Genomic DNA, 22,553 nt, shown 5'->3' on the forward strand with positions numbered 1-22,553 from the left:
AAAATTTACAAATTCTATAACTGCCGTATAATGCAAGGCAAGTGGGTTGGGCAAGACGCTTGAATTGAACTCGAATTAAACGTCTAAACACCTCCATTCAACTCACTTGAACGAAAAGCATCGCGGAGCTTCGTGGAATAAAAACCGAGTTTAAACAAATGTATTCATGATCCCCTTCGATGCAGGGTACTGCAGAGAGCATGCACGCTATGTTGACTGGACAATTAGTGGACATCAAACCTTAGAGGAGTGTACTAAAGCGCAAAGGCCTGCCGAGAATATTAATCATTTTCCCACATACATATTAAGAATTTGGAAATTACAATGAATAGTAAAATTCACGTAAATTTCACTAGTATCACCAACCACATAGAAAATTATTCTATTTTACGATTCTTTCGACTGACATACTGCGACTCCATACTCGATTTTTACAGTTTTCAGACCACGCACAACATTTTTGTTGAATCCAAAGCATCTGAGCAAGGGTCATAGTGCCTTTCGTATCACGACCAAGTTTTCTCGAATTTAGCTAATAAATATGGGGTAAATTGGTTAGGTGTTACATTTTGGGTAAATTATTTTAATTTTGGAATACTTCCAAAAAAAATCATTGTCCATGTTAAATTATGTATGCAACAAACTTCACTGCATTTGAATAACAATCCTTCTGTAATTTATGATATTAAATTTGGAAACTAAAAACTCGCTTGAGAAATCACATCAAGTCACCCAATAAAAAAGCCAAAAATGGCAATGTAGGGTATCAGCCGGTATTCCCAACATGGTATTGCGCTACATATTTAAGTTCCAATGCAAGTAACTGTAACATAAATTCTCGAGTGGGCACAACGAAGGAGTACAGACTACAGAGGAATTTTGGCAAAAAAATGTTGCTAGTTTTAGTTTTTCAGCCGGTGCCGGGAATACCACCCGCAATCCCATAATTTTTATCAAATCTCTTCGAAGCCTACGGAAATTCCATATATGTACAGTAGACTGGCCCAGATTACTATGGGGAGAAAAAAATGTTGTCGAATTCCACGGGGCACCCCCCAGAATTGCGTCTTTGGGTGAGAAAAACAATCTCTGAAAATTTCAGCTCAATCGCTTGTTGCATAAGCTGGCGCATTTGATTTGAAGTTTGTATGGGGATTTCAGCAAAAATGTATAGGAAAATACACCTCCGTCACTCATTCGATCTGGAAATTGGTTCTGATTGCTCGATTGACCTCAGAATTGCAAAAACGGCAGTTGGTATGCTACAGAACAATTTCACAGAACATTGCATGATGATTAAATGAACTTTTATTTAATTTTCGGCTGAATTATTAGGAGCTGATTTGTGTATTTTTGGGTTTTTTGATCGAATCGCATCAGCCGAAATCCATATAAAAGTTCATTTAATCATCATACAATGTTCTGTGAAATTGTTCTGTAGCATACCAACTGCCGTTTTTGCAATTCTGAGGTCAATCGAGCAATCAGAACCAATTTCCAGATCGAATGAGTGACAGAGGTGTATTTTCCTATACATTTTTGCTGAAATCCCCATACAAACTTCAAATCAAATGCGCCAGCTTATGCAACAAGCGATTGAGCTGAAATTTTCAGAGATTGATTTTCTCACCCAAAGACACAATCCTGGGGGGTGCCCCGTGGAATTAAACAACTTTTTGTTTCCTGGGCCAGTCTAAGTACAGTGGCCTCGAATACCTACAGGGTGGAATTGTGTTTGATAATCACAACATAGGATTCATTACTTCTAGTGATATTTTTAAAGGCATTTTTAAGGTAAGGTTCCATTTACGCACAGAGGGGGCCGTACACAAATTACGTAAGCATTTTTCTGGGTTTTTCAACCCCCTCTCCCCATGTAAGATTTTTCCCACACAAATATTTTTTTTATTTATATGGAACGTAAGAAAATGGCTAAGTGGTAGCCATATGACCACCAATCCCGACCATTTAAGTACCGACTGCGTTTTTATTCCAAAAACAAATGGGTGAAATTAAATTTAAAACCCTGAAAAATCCACCTAGGGGTAATGGTGTCTTTCTCGTATATTATAATAATAGTATTTCGGCCATAGCTTTTGAACCCATAGTCTGTATTTGGATTGAATAAACAGACCCCATTCGATTTTGGCAACACGTTCGGAAAATTTATGTTGCCAAAATCGAATGATTTTTGTTTTCTCATGATACTTCAACATTTCTTCACTTTTTGTGACGCTACACACATTGTGACCCTTCTTAACGCTAATTTAGAAATCTTAACGTTTAAACAAAAAAAAATTCACGTTTTTTTTTCTTAAATTGTTTTTTGTCGGTTTCGGGGCCAAATCAATTTCTTCTACGAAATTTTCGACATTTAGGCGATTATCTTAAAAAAACTTAAGCGTTTTTTCGCCTTTTTTTACGTCGGTTTTTGGGTCTAACCATTTTGTTTTAAGAGGGTTACGATATTTACGTGGTTTATAAGCAATATCGAAAATAAAAAAAATAAAAATTGTCTTGCCAAAATCGAATGGTTGTTGCCAAAATCGAATGGGGTCTGTATTGGTTTTTCAGGGCTTCCTTAGCCGTGCACTGAGATGCGCGGGTACAAAGCAAGACCATGCTGACCAATTACATAAACATTTTTTCTGGGTTTTTCGAACCCCTCCTCCCTTCATATATGTAACTAGTGGGGCAGCCCTCACTTCGGCACACATGAGACTCCCTCCTCAAAACCTCAGGGTCGGCATACGCGCTTGATTCTCTCGCGACCAAGAAAACGCCTGAATACTATTTAGCAACCTTCCCACTTTATTAAGCACACAGGTACCTTCACTTCTCCCACTTCCTTAACCGTCTATCTCCTACCTCCACACTTTTCGCGTTGCACCATAAGGGGCCCCTTCTCCGTTCCGTTTCTTCGCCTGCTTTCTCCCCGTTATTGCCGCGAACACTTTCATGGACACTTTTGTGGTGTTCTCGACTCCTCCTCGTGCCGTCACGGCTCTATCACGCTCGAGCTGATCGCGGACAGGTTTAACAGCGTCCCGAAACTGATGGCCAAAATGGCGGCTCCCACGAACAAGGCTTCTGTGGATCTACTCGATCGGAAATGATGGCTCGAGCGTTGCTTCCGAATCCTCGCACTTCTGGCCGGAAACGTGATCACTGTCAGTTCTGACCCGATCGGAAGGAGATCACAGGTATTATCCACGGTAAGAATTACCACAAAGTAAAAGAGGGGTCCTGCGAGCACATTGGGGAAGGATGGTAATAAGCACCGTTTCAATTAGGGAGGGGTTTGAGTTCTGATCGAGGGTTTTTTTACCTGGATGGTTTTTCCACTTTGTCGCTTCCACTGTCTCACAAACTTTGCTTATAATTTTCAATTTGTTTTTTTTTACTTTATTGCTTTATCGCTCACGTCTGTAGAACCAGGCTATCGTTTGGATAATGATCCCTACCAATGGCGCATCTCCTTTTCATACCCTCGACCTAGCTCATTTCCCCTCCAAGCTTTTCGCCCATCATGGCGTCTTCTACGCCACCCCCAATGGCCGCCCATTTTTCCGTGATCGTTCAACTAGTGGTGAATAGCGGAACTGTGTGTGGTGTGGCTGCATCCTTTCCGGTGGGTGATGGGTGGTTGTGATGCTTAGCGCATATTCAAACATGTTCTTGGTTTGTCAATACATATATTTATTACACGGAATAAAAACGCGAAAATCTCACACACCTCGAAACGACAGACACACCACTTGTTACATATAAGATTTTTCACACTTAAACTATTTTTCGTTCATACGGAGCGTAAGAAAATGACAGATCCCCCTCCCCTTTAAGTGCTTATGTAATAAGTGTACGGCCCTAATGCCAATAAGAAGAAGATGATATTGGCTTTTCGCTACTTCTTGGTATAACAGTAATTTTCTAGGGTTCAGGGTCTCCAGTAGCATTCCGAGCAAAGGCGTAGGATTGGCAATCCGGAGATGACAAGTTCGATTCTCGGTCCGGTCTAGGATGTTTTCAGGTTGGACACCCTGGGCATAGTGTATCCTTATACTTACCACACAAGATACATACTCATGCAATGGCGGGCATAGAAAGCTTTCAATTAATAACTGAGGAAATGCTAATAAAATACTAATTTGAAAAGTAGGCCAAGTTCCAGTTGGAATGAAGAGCCATTGAAGAAGAAGAAGAAGAAGAAGGTTCCTGATAATCTCTCAGGTAATAAAAATTACGAACACTTTGTATTTAATAATACTTTTTGTTGACCACACGAAACAATACACAATTCGAAGAAAAATTAGGTGGTATTAAAAAGTTGTAGGAATTGCTGTAACCCGAGAAATTTTATTGAAGCCGATACTGAATAAAAGGCGTGTGCCTTTGGGAGATGGCGTAAACCAGGAATATACATAGCGAAACTTTAATCTAAAGTAGCCTCGAATATAAGAAATATGTACAGTGTTGACCCGATTTTGTCACTCCCCGATTTTGTCTACCCCCGATTTTATCACGTTTTCGACCCGATTTTATCACGTCCCGATTTTGTCACGTTTTCAACCCGATTTTGTCACCCCAAAAAAATTTGTCATTCTTTTTATTTTCGTAAATAATACCAAAAATAACATTGATTTTCATGAAATAACTTCCACCGCCTGTAGTTTATTACGAACGACTTCTGAGTACCTGGGAAATATTCTGTAAGCAATTTCGACGACAAATAACGGGTACCGTTCACACATTTGGCCTTTCCAAGGCATAAAATGATTCATATTTGTGGAATGAATTAAAAAGAATGAAAATATTTTTTTCCAATTTTGTCACATACCCTGTTTTATCACCCCAAAATTCACCAGGGGGGTGATAAAATCGGGATATTACTGTATCTGCATAAAAGGAGTGCTTCATTTCTTGTCAATAGGAATGGAGTGAGGGTTAGCCGCGAGCAAAGGCATAGGATTGCCAATCCAGAGATAACGAGCTCGATTCTCGGTCCGGTCTAGGATGTTTTCGGGTGGGAAACATTCACGACTCCCTGGGCCTAGTGTATGCATTGAACATGCCATAAGAGGATAACCAATAGTAAAGTTAACGTTGTCCACTGTATCCGCATGATGATGGAGAGTGTTCTTATCTTTATAATGCATTGGTTCAATTAACTTGTAATCTCTGATGAATTGAATAATATCTACATTTCATTTTTTGGGGTATCCAGTTAGCTTTGCGAGAAAAGGCGTAGAATTGCCAATCTTGAAATGACAAGGCCGATTCTCGGTCCGGCCTAGGATGTTTTCAGGCTGACTCGTCACTGGATAGCGTGAAACATTCTCGGCTCCTTGGGCACAGTGTTTCCATTGTACTTGCCACACAATATTTATGCAGTTGGCGGGCAAAGAAAAGCATTTAATTAATAACTGTGGAAATGCTAATAAAACACTAAGTTGAAAAGCATACCAAGTTCTGGTTGAAATGTAGAACCATTGAATAAGAATAAGATAAGTAACAGCTACATTTATTTGATGAAAACGATAGTTTTACTGAGTGTATCAATTTTAACATTATTCTCCTATTCATCCAGCGTCTGACCATCTATGGAGTAAAGCTTAAATATTCATTATAATGAAATTAACACTCGAGCACGCGTGATGTTGTATTTTGTACAACATTTATGAAAAAATCATCGCTCGTGGTACACAGCAAGAGCGAGCCTGCATGAGCGTTTCAGGATCGAGAACGTCTTAACGGTTAAAATAAATCATTCGATCTCTACCACATCGCACCAATTTACTGCTGCGATCCTGAAAGAGCGCTCACTGGCGTGTACACGGCAGTGAATACGCAGCCGAGCGCGTGCGAGCGTTTTTTTAAGCACAAGTTTGGTACACATGCACTGTAGCATGCAGGCCCCTACACTCACCGGCGCGCGTTCGGTAAACTCACCAGCGAAAGAAAGAGTGGGTCGCATAAAGTGTGGTGAGTATTGTTTGTAGGCTCATTTTTTTGCATTTCTCATGCGCTACAGTGCAAACACTGTGGTGAAATGCCATCTCTGAGTATTTTCAACAATTTTTTCGTTCCTGAAAATCGATGAAAATTTCTTGAATTATGTGTGGATTCTGTCCGCAAAGATTTTTCCAAGTCCTGATTATTTTTAGAATTGATTATATTGCCACCGCAAGTACAACTGTCGCATATTGATATGGGTTTCATATAAGTATGGAACGGTTATGCTTGGAGTGGCAGTATAGGTAGAATGTGCATCGATTACTCAACACCACAACTGTTGTCCAAATCGGCATATACTCTATTTGTCCTACCCACGAGTCGGAACGTGGATACGCCTCTGGATGTGCATATTGTATCATAACTAGGGGAACTGCTCCGTTTTCCATCTCACAAAACATATATTCATCTTTTAATTGCGAAACAAAGAAATACGGCACCAATTTCGTCGCTTCTTTTTGCTAACATGCGTGCTCAATGCTAAAAAAAATCACAAAAATAAGAAACCAATCAAATATTTTTTTATTGCTTTGTTTTCGTGGGATGAATATCGGAGCTATGAGATGAAGTCCAGGAGCTATATGTCAAAATGTTCATATTAATTTTCTGTCAAAAGTTATGTCGGGTGCCGACACCAGACCGAAAATTTGAATTGTTTTTTTTTTCTGTCATTCAAGATTAACAGATTGTGTTGACTTCACTTCCCGAGTAGACGAAAATAGCTCAATAATATCAAATGTTGATTAAATAGCAAAATGTGATATGGACTTGATTGATATAAGAGATAAAATATCAGACGACGATATCAATATTTTGCACTGAAATATCATGAGGAGATCAAGTTATGCTATTTGTAAGAAGTGATCAATATCATGTGCCATTAGTTTGTTCTTATCCATAGCATATCTTGATATTTAAATGATATTTTGGTGCAAATTTTTAATTTTATTGTCTGTTATTTTATCTCTTATATCAATCAAATCCATATCATGTTTTGTTATTCTGATCATGGCTTCTGCCCAGGTTGTGTTCTTCTTTTTTTATTTATGTTGATGGTTGTAGCACTTCCAAGCCCTTAGCTATTAAACAAAGTTTTGCATGAAAATAGGTTTCTCGTTTATTGCCTAACGAGCCTTTGCCTGTCGTGTCCTCATGATGAGTGTCAAATGGAATTCAATTTGTAATATGAATCACTATACAGCGCCACACATATACCCAAACGGAACACGTTTGTCAATGATGTGTGCTTCAATTCCAGAGCCTCATTGAAATATGATAGCGCAGGAATACCTTGTGTACAATTTTCTCCAACAAAAGAATTGCTTGTTGTCGAGAGATTTTTCCATCTATTCATCTTGCCCTCGTCGTCGGTCGTGCGCGCCACTCCTTCCATCTAAACACCAGGCCGACCTCCATAGTCGCACCCACCGGCATAGAATGGAAGTTGATATGAATGATTTGCACAAAAACATCAGCTACAAGACGTGGTACAAGTTGTTCCGGGCCCTTCCTCGGCCCCGTTCGGAAACCCAAGGGGCCCCGTAGCAAGAGTAGGAGGAGATCATCAACCTGCTTCCGTACAGCTGCGATGGATATGCTCGATACCTACATACATGGCGAGAAGTGAATAAATCTCAATAAGTTGCTTTGCCTCCAGCACCTCTACCGCCGAATTCCCCAGATCATGCCCACCGAAGCAGAAAGCGAAGATTGGTTGGCTTCGTTCGTATCACACATGTGCGGAATAATAAAAGTCAGCCGCGGGAACGGCTCGGCATTGACTGGCACGCAGAGGATTTCCCCCCAGAGTACGTGCCGTGCCATGGCAGGGTGGTTTTCCCACGGACCGAAAAGGAGGCTCCTTTCATTGCTCAGCAACTTCGTCTGCCTTGTCAGATATTAATCATTGTGATTAAGAATTTCGGATCGACGGGTTCGAAGAAGCGAAAGCACTGTCACATAATTGCGCCACATCAATGATTGGTATGGAAAATTAACATTGGGGAATGCGAAACGAGAAAATATATGTTGACGTATTTTGATCGTAGCAGCGAGTGAGACTATTGTGCAACAACCAGAGAGTTTCTTAATATGTTGGTACATTATGCATGTGGCAGTTGAATATAAATTTCATGAGCGAAAATATGTCATCATATGGGTTGACGTGTTTTTTTTTTGTCAAAAAACGATAGTGACATAGTTTTTATCTTCCTCGTACATGAAGATACGGCCCGAAGGAATAAGTGTGGCTAAACTATTGGACTCTACGAGATGAAATTGGAAACATGTCAGCGACATACGTCTTTTACAAGATAGTAAAATGTGTAATGCCAAATCCTATTTTTTTTCTTTCGGGGTTAACCAATAGCATCTCCCTTATATTTTTTTATTTTCTTTATTATTGCTTTTTTTTTAACCCCAGGCTGGCTCACCTCAGCATCTCCAACAAATTTTAGTCTCTAAAAACAAACTAACGCAGGGTATCTGTTGTGGTTATTCTTTTTATTCGACCCATATATGTGGGTCAAGAAACGAAGCGAATTCCCTACATGCAGCTCATCCTGCACATGCTTATTGAGGGTGCACGTGCGGTTTAGTACACGACTTTAGTATAACAATTCTACAAATCTACAAATAACGCCATAACGTTTATGCAGCTTTCTGGTGTAATAAAAAAGCTCGCATAAGACGCGCACGCTAATAATACTTTATATAGTGATTTTAAAATTATTATCACAAATTATTTAGCATTTCAACGAATTTCCCGATAATGCATTTGATTGTTTGATTGGGTTGTAAAATAATGCACGAGAAAGGCATAATCACTGCTAGGTGGATCAATCTGGGTTTTTATAAATGTAGCAGACATGCATATGGGTCGGCCTCCAGTTAGCATCACAAACAGAGGCGTCGCCAATTCTGAGATTTATTCTGGTCCGGTGTAGGATCTTCTCCATTGTGTAACAATCTCGAAATCATATGTGGCAGGCATAGAAAGCATCCAATTAACAAGAAGGGGCGTAGGGCACGGAACAAGAACGTTCACACATCCCTTGGAACCTATTTGGTATTGCACAGGAAGTCTCTTGTAAAAGCTGATGAACGGTGGCACTTTGCCATCGCTATGGTATGAGACGATGGTATGGATACCAGTGGCACTTCGCACCCCGAACGAGCCAGGAGAAAAAATGGTTTCGAATGTTCAATCAATGCTGGAAGATGAATCAGATTCACCTGCAATAAATAATAATCAGAATTCCAATTGCAAATAAGAAAAAAAATGCTTTATCCACGTTTCTTCTATGTTTTGTGTTTGAAGTGAATTTTAGGACGACTGCAGTTTTTTTATGATTGATAGGACAAGTTTATCATTGAAAAGGCATACCTGAATCTTCTTTTTTTATGGACGACCGGAATTGTTTAAAGAATTATATTGTTTTGACTCGTTTTCCCCTAAGATGTAAAAGATTGTTCAAAGTGCGTTACATTTGGTGACCGTTGTGTTATCCTACTGTTTGAAAATAAACTTTCTAACTAAAGTCAAACAAAAAGTCAGCCAGCTTGTAGCTGGGGGGAATAAGGACATCCAAGTCTCCTTGTGCGGAAGTCCCGATATTTTTAGCTGTAAGAAAGTACAGATTGGCAGCCATTTGAAGTCCTGCTAGGTGCGAAATGCGTTTTAGCTCCGGCGTCGCCTTGAAGATATAATTAAAAAAAAATAGAGCACACATTCAGTGAATTTGTTTGAAAGGACTAGAAAATGTTGATAGTATTCCTTGGAGCAGTTCAAATGGGATTTGAAAGAAATAAAACCAATTTTCGCATTGTTTTCTGCCACACCCTGGATATCAGAGGTGAACAGATTTACGTGTTAGTAACCAAAGGAGTCGTATGCGTGCGTATAAGACATCGATATACTGAGTAATAAATGGGATGTCCTAGCTGACAGATAGTTGTGATGATGCTTACCGATAAAACTGGAAGTGTTAAACATTGAAACTCGAGCAGAAGACCGCCGTGCCAGACGATTGTACTTTAATTAGCTGATAATTTGAACACCATTTAGCTTACACTCAGTGTTTGAACTCCCTTCTCAATATAAAAAAGAAAACAAAATTTCTGCATAACAAGAATATCACACAGAACAAAATTTAGTCTTTTAACGATCATGGAAAAAAATGATATCGTTTTTTCGGCTGAATGATGGTAGCAGTGACTAAGCGTTTGGAAGTTCTGTCAACTCGTTCTACTCACCAAAGATTTTTTTTTTTTTTGCAGGAGAATGATTTGAAAAATCAAGTACCTACAAAAAAATAATTAATGGCTTTCAGTATCTTATTGGCGCGGCACGCGACGCAGAAAAAAGAGAAGTCAATGTCTTCGTAGCAATTTCCCGATTTATTGGCAAGATGCTTCAAAGCTAAAATGAATTCGCTTGAATGTTATAAAGTTCATAGTTCTTCACAATTTAGTGACTCTAGTCTATAGTTTCCACGTCCTAGCTACCGTCCAGCAATCACTCCAGTCAGTTTTTCTATTTTTGAATTAATTTTAAGGTCTTAGTCTTCAAGACAATTATTAGTTCATAGTTTTACTTACGATTTCATATTCGTATAAGACAGATTCTAATCTAGTCAACTAAAGTGAACTCAATATAGATTAGGAAAATTTCTTCATGTAAGTAACCTAAAATAATAGTTGTAGATTTACACTGCTAACTTATGTTTAGAATAGGTTTCGTTGATGTAATTGTTGATTTCGATGACACCGTCAGAGCTGTCGGATGACAAGCGCTCTGTCAGATCTGCTCAGCATCCCCGTGGAAGTTTTCGGATGCAGCACTGACGTTCGTAACGCCTCCCGCAACATTCCCCTCCACGTAATGCTGCGACAGTCCAGCAGGATTACTAGCTGGAAGAAGATCAAGTATGGCAAGTTTTGCCACTGGACGGCGTACAATTCCCGCAGTTGTCTGAGCGTCTACCTGTCGAATGCGACCACCTCGTCCTGGGATAGCATGCACGACCTTACCCCTGGGCCATCGGTTCCGAGTGGCATCACCTGAGATGAACACGATATCTCCGACTTGAATGGGCTTTACCTCGTCCTGCCACTTAGTACGTTAATTCCGGTAGATATTCTTGCATCCACCGTTTCCAAAATTGATCAAGTACATAGCGACACAGATTCCATCCATTTCGTAGGGCTTGACCATCGTTAACCGGTATCTTCTCTGGCTGTTTGACTCCGTTTGTACTGAGCAGACTGAAATGATTTGGCGTCAACGCTTCTTGATCTGACGTTTCCAGAGGCACGTATGTCAACAGTCTGGAATTGACCATTGACGCTGCGTCGTATAAAACCGTATGGAACACTTCTTCTGATGGGACACAGCATTGGTTTAACGACTCCACAGCTGCTTTCACTGCCCTGACCATCCTTTCCCATGTTCCGCCCATGTGCGGGGAGGATGGTGGGATGAAGAACCATTATATATTGGTGTTCGTGAATGTCTCTGCTAGTTCTTTATTCGATGCCGCTAGTTGTGCGGACATCCCTCGGCTAGCACCAACAAAATTTGTACCGTTGTCAGTGTAAATCTGTGTAGGTGCACCACGACGCGCGAGAGATGCGAAAACGCTGACGAATTTCGTTGACCACTGTTTCGCTGTTAATGTACCCAAACCGCCTGTGGTACCAGTTTATCAAAAGTTCATTCAGACGATGATTCTTTGGCAAACTCCAAGGTTCTCCATCGCGAAATATCTTTTCACAAGGTCGTGTATGTCGTTTTCCTCAGCGATTTTGCAGATGTGCAAAATTGGAAACATTTTACCCAGCTTCGATTCACCGGTATTACCGAACAATGACCATCCCAATCTCGTTTTCGCTGCAACAGGTCCATCCGATCCTCCTTCCCGTGTCTCGAGAGGCAAGGACAATTTAATGTTGTCTAGACCAATCAGGATTCGTGGAATCGCTTCTGCGTAACTTTCGATCGGTAGTCCAGTCAAATATGGAAACTGTGATGACAACTCTGCATACCGTAGAGACTGAATTGGAAGATCCAACCGGCTTACCGTGCTAACATCCGTTAACGCGAGGGTTCTTCCGCTTTGTGTTCCTATTTTATCCATATATTTATTTGGTAGGCACTCTGTGTTCTTTACCTCTACTGTGACGTGATCTACTGTGGTATTCTGCTGTACAGAATCCACACAGAATCTAATTTTAGATATCCATCTAATCCGGGTAACGTTGGAGGAATGCCTCCGATAAGAACAAGTTGTCTGTCGTCATCAGGCAGCCGTGACGGGAAATCGCTGTCTCCATGTACCACGATGATCTTGAAGAAGGTAAAGAGGACAGAAGAATGTGAATCAGACCGGAAAAGGAGACTGCACAGGAAAAACTGAACAACTTGCGAGCGAAATCAGCAGAGGAAGTCCATACTGACAAACCCACCGTACGGATCATCGAAGGATTCGTCGTGAACCGTTCGACACAGCAGTTTACGGAGGAACAACTAGCCCACCTCAACAAGGGACTGGGGTATGCGATCACAAAGAAATCAGACGTGGAACAGATCATCGTGGTCATGGAGACAGCGATTTCCCAAATCATCGAGCAACAGGATCAAAATACAGCGAGGAACATCGTGGCAGACGCCATCAAAGAAGGACGGCGCGGGACAACGAACCATGACGAGAAGAAGATTCTAAAGGAGCTTAAGGAAATACCAGTATACTACGTAAAAGCCGATAAGGGAAATGCAGTAGTGGTAATGATAAAGAGGACTACGACGAACAGATGACGACGAATATCAACGGATGACCTTATAGACATTTGAAAGTGGATCCACTACCAGGATTAATAAGACTCACGGACAAAACAATAAAGGAGTGTAAGGCGATCATTGGAGAAGCTCGAGTGAAGACAGTAAACCCGGTTTTACCTAGGATTAAAGGACTACCAAAAATGCCTAAACCCGGCAAGGAGATACGAGAGACAGTTTCATCAGTGAGTTCCCCTACCCAAAATATAGTCAAAAATAGTTGTTGGCGCGCGGGAAACGGATACGGTTTCGGACACTTCTAAAAACTGTAATTAAACACTCGCTTAACTGAATCGCGACACTTTATTCCGTGCAAAAACTTAAAATTTTATTCGGATACGAGCGACGTGTATTTCCCAGCGGTCTGGTTGTAATTAACTACAATTTATTTATTGGGATCAGCTGTCTACTGAGATATCAGATAAAACTCAAATTGCCCTTATCTCTTATCTCCTGCTATGTGCATCTTAAAACGAAACAGGCTAACTGACACCGCGTGATAGACAGGGATCAATAGATTTCTGCCTCTGCGCTCTCTCGTGTTAACCCTTGCTTGACCAATAGTGAATGAACCAAAACTGAACATAGCCAAAAAGAGTGAATGAACCAAATCCTGCATGGTCGAACACGTTGCTGAAAAGACTAAAATCGAGAAAACGACGGGCACTGCGGGTATTTTCTAAGCATAGAAATGTCAACAACAAACGACGTTATACTGTAGCCAACAACAGATACAAACGACTAAATAAACGGCTTTACTGTGCGTACCAAACAGATATCCAGAATAAGCTGAAGTCTAATCCGAAGCACTTCTGACGGCATGTGAACGAACAGCGAAACGAGAAGGGACTTCCATCAACTATGACCAATAGTGTTTCGAATGCTTCTACGGTTGAAGCTATGGCAGAATTATTCCGCTCGCACTTTTGTAGTGTCTTCACTTCACTGATGAACGCCTATCCAGTATGACATTCTTGAAGCAGCTTCCAACATTTTTCAGTATCCAGCATTCGGAAGGTTAACAACGGTTACAATTCAGGAGGTTGAATCGACTGGCAGAAACTTAAAAATCTCAACGAATCCTGGCCCCGATGGAATTCCTTCAATCGTACTTCGCAACTGTATATCCTCCGTTTCATTACCACTTGTAGCAATATTTAACCTATCACTTCGCAATGGTATTTTCCCTGACATCTGGAAGGAATCCTATGTTTTTCCAATCTTCAAGAAAGGGAACAGAAGAGTAGTTTCAAACTACCGTGGAATCGCAGCTTTAAGCGCGGCATCGAAATTATTTGAGAAGTTAATTCTGGTTTACATGACATTCAATTGCAGTAGCTACATTTCTGAGCATCAACATGGTTTTACTTCCAACAGATCAACGGTTACGAACCTGATATATTATACTTCCTCGATTGTTCGCGAGATGGAAAACGGTTATCAAACAGATGCCATCTATACTGATTTCTCTGCAGCTTTTGATAAAATCAATCACCAGATTGTAGTAGCAAAGCTGGCACGTCTTGGTTTTGAGGGAGATTTTCTCAAGTGGATTGAATCATATTTGACCAAACGCTGTATGTCTGTAAAAATCGGTAATCACTGCTCGTCTACATTTGAAGTCACATCAGGGGTTCCACAAGGAAGTCATTTTGGGCCGTTTATATTCATACTGTACCTCAACGACGTAAATTTTCTTCTAAGCTGTTGCAAGCTGTCATTCGCAGATGATTTTAAATTGTATTTTACCATAAAATGCCGATGCAATGTACCTACAAGACCAACTAAACATTTTTGTTGGCTGGTGCGAAACGAACAGAATGGTGCTCAATCTTTCAATATGTTCGGTAATCACTTTAACATCGAAAGCATCAACCTGTTCTTTACGACTATCATCTGAAAGGTTCAATATTGAAGCGAGAGTCCGTTATTAAAGACTTGGGTATTCTATTGGATTCGAAATTAACGTTCAAGGACCACATTTCATACGTAACATCGAAAGCATCGGCTCAACTAGGCTTTATCTTCCGTGTGACTAAAGGGTTTAGATACGTATATTGCCTGAAAGCTCTGTACTGTTGCTTAGATTGTGTGGTCTCCATTCCACCAGAATGCCATTCAAAGAGTTGAAACAGTGCAGAAAAAGTTTATTAGGTTTGCGCTTAGATTTTTGCCGTGGAGCGATCCAGGAAACCTCCCTCGATATGAAGATCGATGCAAATTAATAAATTTAGATGTTCTTCATGTGCGTCGAAACGCTTCGAAAGCAACTTTCATCGCTGATCTCCTGACGCATCGAATCGACTGTGCTGCTATACTAGGACAGCTTAGCATCAATATTAGAAGGCGAATTACGAGAAATGCTGAATTCCTTCGCTTACCTATCATGAGAACAAACTACGGATTTAACTCACCTATTAATAGTATGTGTCGCGTTTTTAATCGGTGTTAGTGTTTCTACAGTGTTTTTGATTTTAATTTGACCAGAGCTAGTATTAAGACATATTTTTTATGTTTATTGTCGCGGAATTGTGATTAGTTAATTAGTGTAGGTTTGTTGCTTAAAAAAAATTCAATTGTATACATAGTTTTAAGAAAGTTCTGTCATTAGGAAACTCTAATCTGTTGATAGAAAAGATGAGAAGGTTTTGCGCCCATTTGAGAGAGAGTTCTTGTATGCTCAACTCAAAAGGGCTTTTCCCTCCTCCCAAAATAAAAAATAAAAAATAGAAATAAATGGTTGGTAAAGGAGTTTCAAAGTATGCCGAAAGCATTCCCCAGCAGGTCTGTCATCAACACCCAGGAGTTCGCCCAGATGCTGTTGGAATCATGACACATCGAAGAAGAGGACATAATGGTATCATTCGACGTAGCGGCATTGTTCCCTAGCGTTCCAGTGAAAGATGCTCTGAATCTTCTAGAGGATTGACTGCTAACACAAAGGACGGAAGCAACATGGCGAGGAATGGTGAAAATGTGTCTAAATCTGGCAAGGCTATGCATGACGAGAACTAGTTCACATTTCGTGGCAACTACTACAAACAAACGAAAGGAGCACCGATGGGAAATCCCCTATCACCGTTTTTTTGCGAACTGTTCATGGCAAATCTGGAGAACAACCTACAAGAACAATGAATACTACCCGAGAAGTGGTGGAGATACGTTGACAACATTTTCAGCATCATCAACCGAAAGGATTTACCCAGGATTTTGGAAGCGATAAACAACGTGCATAAGGACATCAAATTCACCTTCGAGGAGGAAAAATAAGGTAAACTACCTTTCTTGGATCTACTGGTCATCAGGGAAGCAAATACAACATTGAGCCTCGAAATCTACAGGAAGCCCACGAACACAATGAGAGTCATCCCATATACATCGAACCATTCGTACCAACATAAAATGGCAGCATTTCATAACATGATCCGCAGGATGCAGACGATACTTCTGAGCGAAGAAGAAAAAACGAAGGAACTATAATACATCTTGGAAACAGCGTTGATCAACGGATACCAGGAGAGGACTATACGAGCGATCATCAACAAGTAGGAAAGGACCCTACGACGAAATGGACTTAAAACGCTTGTAACAGGCCCTACGTTACAATTATTTTATAACAACATAAAGATTAACTATCAACATGTAACAATTAACAAATTAAAATAATGCACGTTCTCTCCTGGTGCCCTGAGAGAGACGGCTAGGTGGTGCCCACTACGGGAAATGACGAGGTTTCATATGAGATTTTGGTCCATCAGCCAAATCCCGCAGATATATTTTTAATGCGCATCGCGCTTTTTGTCTACAGCAATTAGTTTGCTGTATTCATAGCTGAGCCTTTGTGTAGGATTTTTATCCTATTTGGGCACCTCGAATCAATTAATGCCATTTGGCATCAACGATTCGATGTCTGTGTCTGGAACAAACTAGGGACAAATCACAACTAAATATTTTATTGCCTACTTTCAGGCTTTCCTCTTCAGTCCAGACACTGACTCAACTAACAAAACCGACGAAATCTAACAAAAATGACACAGACTCAATCGAATACTTACAAGTATTCGAACAATATAAAACCAACCGTAACACGATGACACCGATCGATGAGCCGCTAAAAAGAGTTTCGGTCCCATATGATAAACACATCACCAACCAGCTACGCCTTCGACTAAAGAAATTCGGCATCGATCTAGTATTCTCCAGTAGAAGCAACCAACTCAAGTCTCTATTGGGTTCAACGAAGGATAAAGTAGACATGTTAAATAAGTCAGGCGTTTATAAAATAAGTTGTTCCCAATGTGAAAAAATCTATGTAGGCCAAACAAAAAGATCATTAAATATAAGGTGCAAGGAACATTTGGCGGAAGTGAGTAAGGCGAAAAGAGAAAAAGATAAGGGATTACATTGCAAATTTAGATCTAAGGTAGCAGAGCACGTGTATAAGGAAAATCACCCAATTACGGCATAAAATATTAAAATCTTCTCCATGGAAACCTCCCATGGAAAAAATAAATGTCTCTTCCCCATGGAAACTTGATGTAGCTGGCTCTTCAAGTTTCTACCTAAGCCAGTGGTGCTCAGCATTTTGGGCGTTTTTCCCATTGATTTGCTTGTCACACAATGAAAAAAGATCTTTCTTCTATTAAGTTGGCACTTGGTCCAAAGCTTTCAAATATATCTTACAGCTGAAGGTATTGAAGGGCTTGATCGAAGTTAAATTACACTGTGGCCCGCGGGCCGCACCTTTGATTTGCCTTAATCGTTTCGTATGGAGTGAATTCAACACCAATATTCGTTTTATTACCCTCATATATATATATATGTGTGTTGTGTGAGAACCAAATTGAGGAAAAAAACGCCCAAAGTGCTGAGCACCACTGAACTAAGCAATAAGGTAATTAACATTTTGTCTGTGCTCTGGGGTCAATATGACCCCAGGCCACTTTGAGTGGCTGCCATTTTTTTAGTTTTCAACCGATTCTCCTAATCTTTGGTAGTTTGATAAAACTCGCCGAGATCTGTCTCCTAGGTGCAAATTCGCTTGAAAAATTTTGAAAATATGCACTACAGTGTACTTTTTTCAAAAAACTTACGTTGTCTGTGCTCTGGGATCAAATTGACCCCAAATTAAAATTGCTATAACTTTCTTAATGTTTGGCCAACTTTGAATTTTTGGGGCTGTTTCGAAAGATAATTTAATCATCTTTCAGGTCGTTACCAAAGATTGACTATAGGTGGGCGGGTACATCGCGGGGAGGGGTTTTCGTAAAAAAGGGTACAAAAACAGTGATTTTTCATGCTTATTTTACTTATATCTGAATATCCTACCCATTTTGAACTGCACCTTTTCAAAAAGGTTATGCAGGAAGGCGTGTGCTTTGACATGAGGCATTGATTAGTTTAGAGCTTGATCGCTAGGTGGTGGTATATTTGAATTCATTATTTTAGACTACTCAAGTAATTCCGATATATGGAATTTTCCTCATTGTAAATATTCTTATCGCACAATTTTGAAATTTTTAAAGATGACGTCTTTAAAAAAGTTCGTCTGATAGGAATAGACTGTCATGGGACAGAATAAATAATTAGGAAATTTACAAATGGGCGGCGCTAGTGTACTTGCAATGTTTGAAATATTGCTTTAGCTTGAGATACCTCATACCTACACCCAAGTTGTATTCGGCAACATTGTTCAGGATATCCAGGACTACCAAGTGGTGTTCAATATAATGAGCACTTCTTCCAAGATGCGGCGCTAGTGACCTGTTATATTTGAGTATATTGTTCCATGTGAGATCTGATGTATTTTGGTTTGTAGCATTTTTGACAAACATGAATGTTGTGGTACAGTTAATCAAAAGTTTTCTTTGTATTCAACCTGCTCCAGCGGTGCTGCAAATAATAAAATGTGTTCACAGAATATGTTTTAGGTCATCCAAGAAAACCCTGGAATTAAGGCCTTTGGGTCTACATGCGTAACCAAAGATCAGCCAATTTTCCGCCTATTAGTAAAATTCTCAATTATAACTTCCGTCACATTCCCACTAGACGACCTTTGATCAAGACGCCATTTTAACAAATTTTAAATTTGTGCGATAAGAATATTTGCACTGAGGAGAATTCTATATATCGGAATTACTTGAGTAGTCTAAAATAATGAATTCAAATATACCACCACCTGGCGGCCAAGTTCTAAACTTATCAACGCCTCATGCCAAAGCACACGCCTTCCTGCATAACCTTTTTTTAAAAAGGTGCTGTTCAAAATGGGTAGGATTTTCGGATATAACTAAAATATTCATGAAAAATTACTGTTTGTGCACCCTTGTACACCTCCCCGCCGATGTACCCGCCCACCAATAGTCAATCTTTGGTAACGACCTGAAAGATGATTGAATTATCTTTCGAAACAGCCCCAAAAATTCAAAATCGGCAAAAAAATAAAGAAGTTATAACAGTTTCAATTTGTGGTCAATTTGATCCCAGAGCACAGACAACGTAAGTTTTTTTGAGCACAGACAGAAGGTATAGGTAAATAAAGTAGGCATATAAGATTAGATTAGGTACCTAGCGTAGTATAAATAGTGTAAGTTGCGATTCAAGAGTCATTTGGCCGAAAGGGTCATTAGGCCGAAAGGATCATTAGGCCAGAAGGGTCATTTGGCTGAAAGGGCCATTTGGGCAAAATAGTCGTTGGCCGAAAGGGTCACTTCTCGCTGTCAAAAGTGAGAAGTGAGTCAAACGACCCTTTCGGTCAAATGACCTTTTCGGTCAAATGATCTTTTCGGCCAGATGACCCTTTCGGCCAAATGACCCTTACGGCCAAATGACTTTCGGCCTAATGGTCTGTTCGGCCAAACAACTTTCGGCCTAATGGCATTCGGCCAAATGGTTTTCATGCGAATGGGTTTCGGTCAAACGACCCTTCCCTCAGAGGACCGTTTCAGGAGCATTTAGGGATCACAGAATAATCTTACTATTGCTTGCACATACATTACGCCGGTTTGTATGTTTACGAAAAAAAACACGAAGCTCTAGGATAGATTTTTGAAATTGACCACTTTCACGGATGTTCCGGATCTTCCAGAAGATTTCCGATGGCCGTTGATGACTCAATAGATGATAGCAAATAGAACTGGAATCATTAGAGCACACATTCGTAAGTAATTTTATATTCCATAGAACGAAAATCCAAATTTAGGTGCTTAATTGAGAATCTCGTACAGTATCTTTTTTGTACAGGTTCCTAGGGAATAGGGAGGGCCATTTCGATAAATCATCAAATGGTCTCATTCTTGAAACCAACAGCTTTCGTTTGGTTCTAAGAAATTGAAAATTGATTGGAATTTTTTTTTTTTTTTTATTTGAGAATTTTTCAGCCCTTAGCTGGCTCACCTCTTAAGATTGGAATTGGCATCGTTATGAAATCTTGGGTCGAAATGGACCCCATTGCACAACCTGTAAATTTTTCGTGCCATGTTTCTTCCTGCATGCAGACTGGATGTTTAGCAAGGAGAGCTGGATTAGATTATTCAAGATAGCTGGAGATTTGCGATAGGAAAATATTTTTTAGCACTTTTCAGCACAGATACTGCGAAGTGCACGCTGATTGGCCGGCAATCCTTATGTTCAATTAGATTTTCTTATTTTGGAATAGGGGTCAAAATCGTTTTTTTAACATGAGGAGAATGGTTCTGTGTCGATTATGCTGTTGATCAGATTATGAATTCTTCCTTATTTCAAGTTGCTTCACAGCTGTTTGGCAGGGAGTTCACATGTAAATTCCTTTCAGTGTAATGTTTCTTGACTAAAAAGGCTAGAGGTTTCACCCTATTGGGGAAGATCCATTAATAACGTAACGCAAAAATTGGCAATTTTCAACCCGACCTCCTCTTCATGTCACACTTTTGTATGAATCATTTAATTTTTTTGTATGGATCGTCACACTTCAAGCAAGGGGTCCATCCCCATCTCTAAGCGTTACGTAATTTATGGATGCTCCCTTGCGTTGCCTGCTATATGTAATCCACTGGACCCGCCTGTGCGTCTATAGGGGTTGCGTAAGTATAGAAAATATGAAAGATTCCTCACCTCAATTTCTTCTTCGATTTCGGCGGTGTTCACTTGTCTCTGACATTAATTACTTCTTCGGGAGCATGTTGTTCAAGAAGTGATTGAAATTTGTATGACAGAAGTTGAAACTTTTCATTCATGTTGTTTCAATGGTAGAAACGTTCCCAGTTTTTGGATATGAAATCAGCTTGCAGACGAACAGGATCAATCACGCATTGCCAATACTTTGAATTCCAAGCTCCGCCTTTTTGATGATGCTGGTCTCTCATCTCAAACCAAGTTTTTTTCTTCAGCACAAGGTGTACCAACCCTAGCGCGTTTGATGTGGCGGTCGCTTTTAGAACTTACTGAATGGAGTAGTGCTTTTGTTTTTTTCATTTTGTTGTTATTTTAAAATTGTCCCTGAAAAAAAACTATTCAATAAATTTCATTATTCTATCAGCACAATACTGCCAATAACGAAAAGCAGCTCTCACCTTTAAAAATAATTTTCTCAAACTTTGTTCTTGTTTCGGAACTTCAGATGAGTCCTTGAAAGTATATAAGATATGAATGTGAAAACAAAAATCAAAAAATTATTATCAATAGAATTATTGAATAATAGTTATCTACAAACTAGCCACAGTTGTGTTATCGTATCATATATAAAAAAAATCTGTAGCAACAACCTTGATAATTGATAAACACTAATGAGTCATCTCGTTTGCATACAACCGCACAGTGCTCCGTTTTCCAGCCACCGCAATCAGAAACATCTGGCCATCTGACATTGCAATGCGGTGGGCTTCCAATTCAAGTGAAAATCCCCAGAACTCTGCCATCGAACGTCCGGCCTGGAACAAAGTCAAAAGGAACACGATCCCACAGTTGCGGATAGAAATTCATACATTCTCATTTCCACCATTCTGCGGTGAGGTTGCCCTGGTGGCATTCGCTGTTTCCTTCGCGCCGTCCACATGACTCTTCCGGTGGAGCTGTCTCCGGATAGGATCGAAAAAATAACCACCACTGCCAATTCCAACCCCGATGACATGAATGGTGCAGCTTGGATTCCCGGACAATATTTTTTTTTTTCGCTACATTCTATGACTCTTGTAATAGATACTCGTGGCGAAAGCAATGTTGGATCCCAGTTTTATTTCAACCCTCAACTGAATAAATAGCAATTTAATGTAAGCCACCGCTGAACTGCATTAACTGGATTGGAACTTATTCTCAGGATCCGAGTCTATAAAAGCACTCGAGGGAATAGCATCAGCAGCCAGTTGGCATGTATTTGTGCTGGTTAGTGTGAAGTTGTCTGCTGCGTGGAAAACAAAATTCGAAAGGATGTGTGAAAAAAAACCAAACCCAGCGAAAAGGATTGGCTGCTCACAACCGCAAGCAAACGAGAACGAATCTCCGAGACTCCCGGTTCGGGTGGAAGGAGGCAAGCAAATATGCTGGAACTTAAATAGTTGAGGGAAACTGGAAATCGATTTTCATCTCCGGCATGCATAGCACTCGTTGTTGCATGATGCGGTTCTCGTATTTGCTTGGTCCCGCATGCATTTTAGTGCCCTATTCGCTCTCATTCGAATTTCGGAAAGCACAACGATGTGGAAAAATAAACTTTTAATAAATACATATGCGA

The 22,553-nt window shown here is 40.1% G+C and overlaps 1 protein-coding gene across 4 annotated transcripts in view; it reads left to right on the forward strand.

Annotated features, from left to right (window-relative positions):
- The window catches only part of LOC134227861 (zwei Ig domain protein zig-8-like), a 706,001-nt gene that overhangs the window by 508,491 nt on the left and 174,957 nt on the right, over positions 1–22,553 (forward strand). The gene's annotated exons all lie outside the window — the stretch shown is intronic.

The sequence above is a fragment of the Armigeres subalbatus genome, chromosome 3, assembly GCF_024139115.2.
Source record: "Armigeres subalbatus isolate Guangzhou_Male chromosome 3, GZ_Asu_2, whole genome shotgun sequence".
Classification (NCBI taxonomy): Eukaryota; Metazoa; Arthropoda; class Insecta; order Diptera; family Culicidae; genus Armigeres; species Armigeres subalbatus.